This window comes from Perna viridis, chromosome 3 (assembly GCF_037379345.1).
Source record: "Perna viridis isolate PV_CMFRI_1.1 ecotype Kerala chromosome 3, ASM3737934v1, whole genome shotgun sequence".
Classification (NCBI taxonomy): domain Eukaryota; kingdom Metazoa; phylum Mollusca; class Bivalvia; order Mytilida; family Mytilidae; genus Perna; species Perna viridis.
The window spans coordinates 18,068,274-18,079,046 of NC_142447.1; positions in this window are offsets into that span (position 1 = coordinate 18,068,274).

Sequence of the window (10,773 nt, forward strand, 5' to 3'; positions counted from 1 at the left end):
GATTCAATTTAGGTTACAGACCACCAATTCAACCAATGAGCATTTGGAACGTACGCAAAAATAGTCCTACGCAGAAATTACCCCTGTTCCTCATAGTGCTGTGAAAAAAGTTCTCATCTTATTTAAAAAATTTAAACAGTTTCTGAAAGGAAAAACATTTCTGTACATTTTATAGGTGCATTTTGCTTCTTGTGATGTGAAGCCTAATCTCCATAATGATTTTTAAATATACCCCTATCTTGTGAAAACACTGGGATTTCCCATGCTATTTATAGACCCTTCACTTCCGGTGACCAGTACTGCACTGCAAGTCTGCTAACCCCACATGCCATTCTGAGGATTGTGAGCTGACATATGTAGAATCATGCTGATATATAGTCCTCTGCAGGTTAAAGTTAAGGTAAAGTCCAGAGAAGCCATTGAATATTGTGAAATTAGCATAGAAGCCTATGGAAAGTGGAATTAGTGGTTTTTAGCCTGAAGAAGAAGCCATGGCAAAATGAAAAGTTTCTTGAAATAGCTTTAAACTACTTGAAGATCTTGTTAACTTTGCCATGAGAGGAATACACTACAAAAATCCTTCAAAATATGCATTTTTTTAAGTTATAGGTCCAAATTATGGAAAATTGGTCTTTTTGGCTGATTTTTATGTCCTATCTTGTAAAAAGTGTAGAAAATTTAGTAAAAATATCAAATATTAAACTTTGAGGGCTATATTTACCTAAATATGGTGGTAATAAGCACTTGAAATCAAGTTTTGTGTAGATTTGAGCAAAAATTAGGTTAGAAATGAGGAAAAACTCACTTTCATTACTGCGGTTAAGGCCATATCAGCATTCCCCTATGGCAACATGGAAAATCCATTATTGAGTACTTTTTTTGCTTTAGGTGCCCTTTACTGGTCATGTTTTAATGTGAAAACACTGTATTTACAAATTTAAAGCCAAATATATCACCTTTTGTGAAAATATAAAGATTTAGGATTTTTGACATGTGATCAAGAAAAAGGGGGAGGCATGTCAGAAATAATTTTTTAAAAATAGACCAATTTCTCAGAAAATGATTACTTTTAAAACTATTTCTTCATTAATATTGTTAAAAAACAAGTTGTGATTGATATTTTTTATTTGAAAAGTCAGAAAAAGTTCTTTGCAAATACTTAATGCATTTAAGTATGGTAGAACATTGTCACTTTTTTTGCTTGCACAACTTGGTTACCCTATATTTAAAAATCAAATATTTAAAAAAGTGCTTGTCACATTTCACTGAAACTTTGCAAATGCATTCAGTATGTGTGTAGGAAGATACCTGTATAGTTATTTATTTTTTCTAAGACAAAAAGTGACTCTTTAGAAGAAGCCATGGCAAAATGAAAAGTTTCTTGAAATAGCTTTAAACTACTTTAAGATCTTGTTAACTTTGCCATGAGAGGAATACACTACAAAAATCCTTCAAAATATGCATTTTTTTTAAGTTATAGGTCCAAATTATGGAAAATTGGTCTTTTTGGCTGATTTTTATGTCCTATCTTGTAAAAAGTGTAGAAAATTTAGTAAAAATATCAAATATTAAACTTTGAGGGCTATATTTACCTAAATATGGTGGTAATAAGCACTTGAAATCAAGTTTTGTGTAGATTTGAGCAAAAATTAGGTTAGAAATGAGGAAAAACTCACTTTCATTACTGCGGTTAAGGCCATATCAGCATTCCCCTATGGCAACATGGAAAATCCATTATTGAGTACTTTTTTTGCTTTAGGTGCCCTTTACTGGTCATGTTTTAATGTGAAAACACTGTATTTACAAATTTAAAGCCAAATATATCACCTTTTGTGAAAATTTAAAGATTTAGGATTTTTGACATGTGATCAAGAAAAAGGGGGAGGCATGTCAGAAATAATTTTTTAAAAATAGACCAATTTCTCAGAAAATGATTACTTTTAAAACTATTTCTTCATTAATATTGTTAAAAAACAAGTTGTGATTGATATTTTTTATTTGAAAAGTCAGAAAAAGTTCTTTGCAAATACTTAATGCATTTAAGTATGGTAGAACATTGTCACTTTTTTTGCTTGCACAACTTGGTTACCCTATATTTAAAAATCAAATATTTAAAAAAGTGCTTGTCAAATTTCACTGAAACTTTGCAAATGCATTCAGTATGTGTGTAGGAAGATACCTGTATAGTTATTTATTTTTTCTAAGACAAAAAGTGACTCTTTAGGTTACAGACCACCAATTCAACCAATGAGCATTTGGAACGTACGCAAAAATAGTCCTACGCAGAAATTACCCCTGTTCCTCATAGTGCTGTGAAAAAAGTTCTCATCTTATTTAAAAAATTTAAACAGTTTCTGAAAGGAAAAACATTTCTGTACATTTTATAGGTGCATTTTGCTTCTTGTGATGTGAAGCCTAATCTCCATAATGATTTTTAAATATACCCCTATCTTGTGAAAACACTGGGATTTCCCATGCTATTTATAGACCCTTCACTTCCGGTGACCAGTACTGCACTGCAAGTCTGCTAACCCCACATGCCATTCTGAGGATTGTGAGCTGACATATGTAGAATCATGCTGATATATAGTCCTCTGCAGGTTAAAGTTAAGGTAAAGTCCAGAGAAGCCATTGAATATTGTGAAATTAGCATAGAAGCCTATGGAAAGTGGAATTAGTGGTTTTTAGCCTGAAGAAGAAGCCATGGCAAAATGAAAAGTTTCTTGAAATAGCTTTAAACTACTTGAAGATCTTGTTAACTTTGCCATGAGAGGAATACACTACAAAAATCCTTCAAAATATGCATTTTTTTAAGTTATAGGTCCAAATTATGGAAAATTGGTCTTTTTGGCTGATTTTTATGTCCTATCTTGTAAAAAGTGTAGAAAATTTAGTAAAAATATCAAATATTAAACTTTGAGGGCTATATTTACCTAAATATGGTGGTAATAAGCACTTGAAATCAAGTTTTGTGTAGATTTGAGCAAAAATTAGGTTAGAAATGAGGAAAAACTCACTTTCATTACTGCGGTTAAGGCCATATCAGCATTCCCCTATGGCAACATGGAAAATCCATTATTGAGTACTTTTTTTGCTTTAGGTGCCCTTTACTGGTCATGTTTTAATGTGAAAACACTGTATTTACAAATTTAAAGCCAAATATATCACCTTTTGTGAAAATATAAAGATTTAGGATTTTTGACATGTGATCAAGAAAAAGGGGGAGGCATGTCAGAAATAATTTTTTAAAAATAGACCAATTTCTCAGAAAATGATTACTTTTAAAACTATTTCTTCATTAATATTGTTAAAAAACAAGTTGTGATTGATATTTTTTATTTGAAAAGTCAGAAAAAGTTCTTTGCAAATACTTAATGCATTTAAGTATGGTAGAACATTGTCACTTTTTTTGCTTGCACAACTTGGTTACCCTATATTTAAAAATCAAATATTTAAAAAAGTGCTTGTCACATTTCACTGAAACTTTGCAAATGCATTCAGTATGTGTGTAGGAAGATACCTGTATAGTTATTTATTTTTTCTAAGACAAAAAGTGACTCTTTAGGTTACAGACCACCAATTCAACCAATGAGCATTTGGAACGTACGCAAAAATAGTCCTACGCAGAAATTACCCCTGTTCCTCATAGTGCTGTGAAAAAAGTTCTCATCTTATTTAAAAAATTTAAACAGTTTCTGAAAGGAAAAACATTTCTGTACATTTTATAGGTGCATTTTGCTTCTTGTGATGTGAAGCCTAATCTCCATAATGATTTTTAAATATACCCCTATCTTGTGAAAACACTGGGATTTCCCATGCTATTTATAGACCCTTCACTTCCGGTGACCAGTACTGCACTGCAAGTCTGCTAACCCCACATGCCATTCTGAGGATTGTGAGCTGACATATGTAGAATCATGCTGATATATAGTCCTCTGCAGGTTAAAGTTAAGGTAAAGTCCAGAGAAGCCATTGAATATTGTGAAATTAGCATAGAAGCCTATGGAAAGTGGAATTAGTGGTTTTTAGCCTGAAGAAGAAGCCATGGCAAAATGAAAAGTTTCTTGAAATAGCTTTAAACTACTTGAAGATCTTGTTAACTTTGCCATGAGAGGAATACACTACAAAAATCCTTCAAAATATGCATTTTTTTAAGTTATAGGTCCAAATTATGGAAAATTGGTCTTTTTGGCTGATTTTTATGTCCTATCTTGTAAAAAGTGTAGAAAATTTAGTAAAAATATCAAATATTAAACTTTGAGGGCTATATTTACCTAAATATGGTGGTAATAAGCACTTGAAATCAAGTTTTGTGTAGATTTGAGCAAAAATTAGGTTAGAAATGAGGAAAAACTCACTTTCATTACTGCGGTTAAGGCCATATCAGCATTCCCCTATGGCAACATGGAAAATCCATTATTGAGTACTTTTTTTGCTTTAGGTGCCCTTTACTGGTCATGTTTTAATGTGAAAACACTGTATTTACAAATTTAAAGCCAAATATATCACCTTTTGTGAAAATATAAAGATTTAGGATTTTTGACATGTGATCAAGAAAAAGGGGGAGGCATGTCAGAAATAATTTTTTAAAAATAGACCAATTTCTCAGAAAATGATTACTTTTAAAACTATTTCTTCATTAATATTGTTAAAAAACAAGTTGTGATTGATATTTTTTATTTGAAAAGTCAGAAAAAGTTCTTTGCAAATACTTAATGCATTTAAGTATGGTAGAACATTGTCACTTTTTTTGCTTGCACAACTTGGTTACCCTATATTTAAAAATCAAATATTTAAAAAAGTGCTTGTCACATTTCACTGAAACTTTGCAAATGCATTCAGTATGTGTGTAGGAAGATACCTGTATAGTTATTTATTTTTTCTAAGACAAAAAGTGACTCTTTAGAAGAAGCCATGGCAAAATGAAAAGTTTCTTGAAATAGCTTTAAACTACTTTAAGATCTTGTTAACTTTGCCATGAGAGGAATACACTACAAAAATCCTTCAAAATATGCATTTTTTTTAAGTTATAGGTCCAAATTATGGAAAATTGGTCTTTTTGGCTGATTTTTATGTCCTATCTTGTAAAAAGTGTAGAAAATTTAGTAAAAATATCAAATATTAAACTTTGAGGGCTATATTTACCTAAATATGGTGGTAATAAGCACTTGAAATCAAGTTTTGTGTAGATTTGAGCAAAAATTAGGTTAGAAATGAGGAAAAACTCACTTTCATTACTGCGGTTAAGGCCATATCAGCATTCCCCTATGGCAACATGGAAAATCCATTATTGAGTACTTTTTTTGCTTTAGGTGCCCTTTACTGGTCATGTTTTAATGTGAAAACACTGTATTTACAAATTTAAAGCCAAATATATCACCTTTTGTGAAAATTTAAAGATTTAGGATTTTTGACATGTGATCAAGAAAAAGGGGGAGGCATGTCAGAAATAATTTTTTAAAAATAGACCAATTTCTCAGAAAATGATTACTTTTAAAACTATTTCTTCATTAATATTGTTAAAAAACAAGTTGTGATTGATATTTTTTATTTGAAAAGTCAGAAAAAGTTCTTTGCAAATACTTAATGCATTTAAGTATGGTAGAACATTGTCACTTTTTTTGCTTGCACAACTTGGTTACCCTATATTTAAAAATCAAATATTTAAAAAAGTGCTTGTCAAATTTCACTGAAACTTTGCAAATGCATTCAGTATGTGTGTAGGAAGATACCTGTATAGTTATTTATTTTTTCTAAGACAAAAAGTGACTCTTTAGGTTACAGACCACCAATTCAACCAATGAGCATTTGGAACGTACGCAAAAATAGTCCTACGCAGAAATTACCCCTGTTCCTCATAGTGCTGTGAAAAAAGTTCTCATCTTATTTAAAAAATTTAAACAGTTTCTGAAAGGAAAAACATTTCTGTACATTTTATAGGTGCATTTTGCTTCTTGTGATGTGAAGCCTAATCTCCATAATGATTTTTAAATATACCCCTATCTTGTGAAAACACTGGGATTTCCCATGCTATTTATAGACCCTTCACTTCCGGTGACCAGTACTGCACTGCAAGTCTGCTAACCCCACATGCCATTCTGAGGATTGTGAGCTGACATATGTAGAATCATGCTGATATATAGTCCTCTGCAGGTTAAAGTTAAGGTAAAGTCCAGAGAAGCCATTGAATATTGTGAAATTAGCATAGAAGCCTATGGAAAGTGGAATTAGTGGTTTTTAGCCTGAAGAAGAAGCCATGGCAAAATGAAAAGTTTCTTGAAATAGCTTTAAACTACTTGAAGATCTTGTTAACTTTGCCATGAGAGGAATACACTACAAAAATCCTTCAAAATATGCATTTTTTTAAGTTATAGGTCCAAATTATGGAAAATTGGTCTTTTTGGCTGATTTTTATGTCCTATCTTGTAAAAAGTGTAGAAAATTTAGTAAAAATATCAAATATTAAACTTTGAGGGCTATATTTACCTAAATATGGTGGTAATAAGCACTTGAAATCAAGTTTTGTGTAGATTTGAGCAAAAATTAGGTTAGAAATGAGGAAAAACTCACTTTCATTACTGCGGTTAAGGCCATATCAGCATTCCCCTATGGCAACATGGAAAATCCATTATTGAGTACTTTTTTTGCTTTAGGTGCCCTTTACTGGTCATGTTTTAATGTGAAAACACTGTATTTACAAATTTAAAGCCAAATATATCACCTTTTGTGAAAATATAAAGATTTAGGATTTTTGACATGTGATCAAGAAAAAGGGGGAGGCATGTCAGAAATAATTTTTTAAAAATAGACCAATTTCTCAGAAAATGATTACTTTTAAAACTATTTCTTCATTAATATTGTTAAAAAACAAGTTGTGATTGATATTTTTTATTTGAAAAGTCAGAAAAAGTTCTTTGCAAATACTTAATGCATTTAAGTATGGTAGAACATTGTCACTTTTTTTGCTTGCACAACTTGGTTACCCTATATTTAAAAATCAAATATTTAAAAAAGTGCTTGTCACATTTCACTGAAACTTTGCAAATGCATTCAGTATGTGTGTAGGAAGATACCTGTATAGTTATTTATTTTTTCTAAGACAAAAAGTGACTCTTTAGGTTACAGACCACCAATTCAACCAATGAGCATTTGGAACGTACGCAAAAATAGTCCTACGCAGAAATTACCCCTGTTCCTCATAGTGCTGTGAAAAAAGTTCTCATCTTATTTAAAAAATTTAAACAGTTTCTGAAAGGAAAAACATTTCTGTACATTTTATAGGTGCATTTTGCTTCTTGTGATGTGAAGCCTAATCTCCATAATGATTTTTAAATATACCCCTATCTTGTGAAAACACTGGGATTTCCCATGCTATTTATAGACCCTTCACTTCCGGTGACCAGTACTGCACTGCAAGTCTGCTAACCCCACATGCCATTCTGAGGATTGTGAGCTGACATATGTAGAATCATGCTGATATATAGTCCTCTGCAGGTTAAAGTTAAGGTAAAGTCCAGAGAAGCCATTGAATATTGTGAAATTAGCATAGAAGCCTATGGAAAGTGGAATTAGTGGTTTTTAGCCTCAATGTTTAGGGAGAAGCCGTTTGGCTAAACGAATGAGCAAGTCATTTAAGACAATTTAAACGACGGTAGGTGTCAATAAAGTCGTAGAAAATATTTTTATTCAAATTTTAACAGTATGTTATTTATGTGACGCCGACTATAGTATATATATAGTTATCGGGGTTCTGATAATATATATGACTTATACATAGTCAATTGTAACGAGCTCCTGTGTTTGAAACGGAAACTGGGTAATATTTATTTACATAAATTAAATGCCAACCGATCATTTCTTCTTTTAATGTAAACTTTCCGTTCTCATACAAACAAAAAATACACAAATAGACATGTGTATGATATTTTCAAAAGAGGTGCGTTGAAGCGATCTTATTGACCAGGAACCAGATTAAACAACTGGTAATGAACATTCATAGATATTGGGGCCCTGCTAATGTATTAGTCTTGTAACGAGCCCCTGTGCCTGAATCGGAAACTGGTAATGTTCAATGCTAACCGATCATTTTATGTAAATTTCCCGTTTTCATACAAGCAAGAAACACGCGTGTATGATAAATAAAAGTTAAATTTTTCATCTCATATGAAGCTCGAACTATGATGCTATGGCGGTAAACACGGCACAGATCTGCAGCATTAAGAGGAATATAATTATATAATTATGCGTATCATTTGCGAATATAAAGTAGTGAAATTACGAGTGCAAGAAGTCGTTAACAATATTAGCGACTTAAAAATAAACTTTATTTAGCTGCAAACTTCATGATAAATTCATTTTTCTACCAGTTTACCACAACTTGTTCTTACCTTAAGGCATTTTAAGTTACAATGCGTTTTGAACGCGGCGAAGTTCTTGAATTTGTGAGAAAAAATAACTTGGTTGAAAAACGGATCAGATGCCTAGATATTTCCCTACGCAGAAGAAAAATAGCGATTTCGCAAAATGTATACAAACCTTCAAACAACTGTAGCATAAAACTGTGTACAGTTTATGGTAAATCCAACATACCATTTCCAATGTATGGAATGATATATAGAATCTGAATCCTCCCACATTTTTTAAATCAAATCTTAGATTATAACTCTGAAACAAAAACTGCGATTGTCTCCAATAGTATACAAACTTTAAAATTACGATAGCAAACGATTTTGAAGTCTGAGGTTTGTTTAACAAGGGGTCTGAAGTTACTGTGTGACATGTTAACGCGGACGGACGAACTGACACATGGACAGACTGACAGACAGGTGGAAGGGCGGGCATTTGTATTCTATAACACGACCCGTACTTGAAAGGCATATAAAAAGAAGGGGGAGTACCGTGCTCTCGAATGCTCATTTTTGCTCATTTGTTGCGCAAGAGAGGGGGTGGTTCCACACCCAGAACCCTTGCCATGTCTCAGTCACTGCTGCGTCCCAGTTTTATTTTTTTTTCGGTTGCGCTAGCTGGCGATATAATGTTTACAATAAAATTCTCCTATATACGTATAATGTGCGTGAAATTTTACCAAAGCAAAGATAAAATGCATCAACAACGCATCGAAAGTTTGTATCTGTAATTGATTGACAAGTTTCGTTTTTTCTCGCCAGAATGATGGTACTTAATAGCAATGAATGCCCATGTTTTGGCAATTACTGTTTTCCCTTGATTACTCTTCCTTATCGAATACATTTTCCAAACAGTTATTTCTTGTTTTGGTAACGTAAGTAACAGTCATCAACGGAAATTATGGCTTTAACGATGAACACGTTTGAACAGTGGAACCTAGCTGTCAATCCCGACACATCTGAGGATAGAAAGGAGTGCCATCACTAATGGCCAAATCCGCATTTCTCCAAATTATATGAAAATGAATTAAAAATACAAATTTCTTTTCGTAGTTTCTTGAGAAAATGAAGTTGATAATTCCATTTGCATTTTTAAAAGTAATAGGACCGGTCTTGTTTACACAGGTTACATATTATTTTTATTAAGCTCTTTTGTGGGTGTATATGATGAAATGTATTATAATTCATTCCAATCTGTCTGATCTTAGTCGATAATCGATTCCAGTGTGATTTACAGAGTTATCCCCCTTAATTTTGAATTATATAATACATTATTTAATCATTAACTTCTTATATGAACACGGTTGTATGAAAAACCACATTTCAATTTCTGCTTACTTTAACATTTTAAACAAAATATCGAAAATAAAAATATGTAGGCTTTCAAACAAAGAATCACATATTGCATGATTCTTTGATAATGGATGTTTTTTTTTTTCGAATTTTTAACAATTAAACCCCCTTCCCCTCAAACTGTCAAGGGAGATAAACGAATGATCGTGCATGAATCTAATAGGTGTCAAGTATTGCAGATTTGTCGCGAAGGAAGATGTTAAAGATCGTGAACAACACTTTCCAACCAGTTCAGCGAAACTGAAACTTTTACAAAAAGTCAAGGAAGCTTTTAAAAAAATAATTAACATTTGAATTTTACGATATGCTCTGCGATGTGATTTTGTTGAACCATTTTTGCAGAAAATGCTAAACGCAACATTACGCCCTATATATTTGACACACATTACATCACATCAATCAATACAATAATATTTCAACTAATTGGTTAAAACAATTGAGAAAAAAAATCATATATGTCTCGCTGGACAATGCGACGGGGGTTACTCAAAGTTTGGTAAGGAATATCCAACAATACTGTAAGCCTGAATGTTTTCAATGTTTATAAACGTCCTCCACCAATTTACATCATCACAGTTGAAGTACCTGTAAAATTTTAGATATACAGTGAATTCTGTCCAAACCAAACCTTGAACAATCCGAAAACCTGTCTAGACCAGTCATCTTTTACAGCCTAAATATATCACTTTAAAAGTGTTTTTCGCCTTGGTATACCTAACACCGGCCTACATTCGAACCAATTTTAAGTGTAAGTGTTTGTAAGAATCAGGCAAAATGGGAAAAATCCGAAACATGCATGTCAAAACCCCACCGATTTGACATTGTAATATCACTCAATGGTACTTCCTCTATTTAAAAAGACCATTATTTGATCTCTGCATCACTGGCTTTGCTCAGAAATTTTTCAAAAGAATGTTAGAAAAATGAGGTGTTTGACAGAGTTACCTGCCCTTGAAATGTTCATTTTCAGTGCATTTCAATGAAATTGTAACTCAATGGTCCAGCATAATATGGA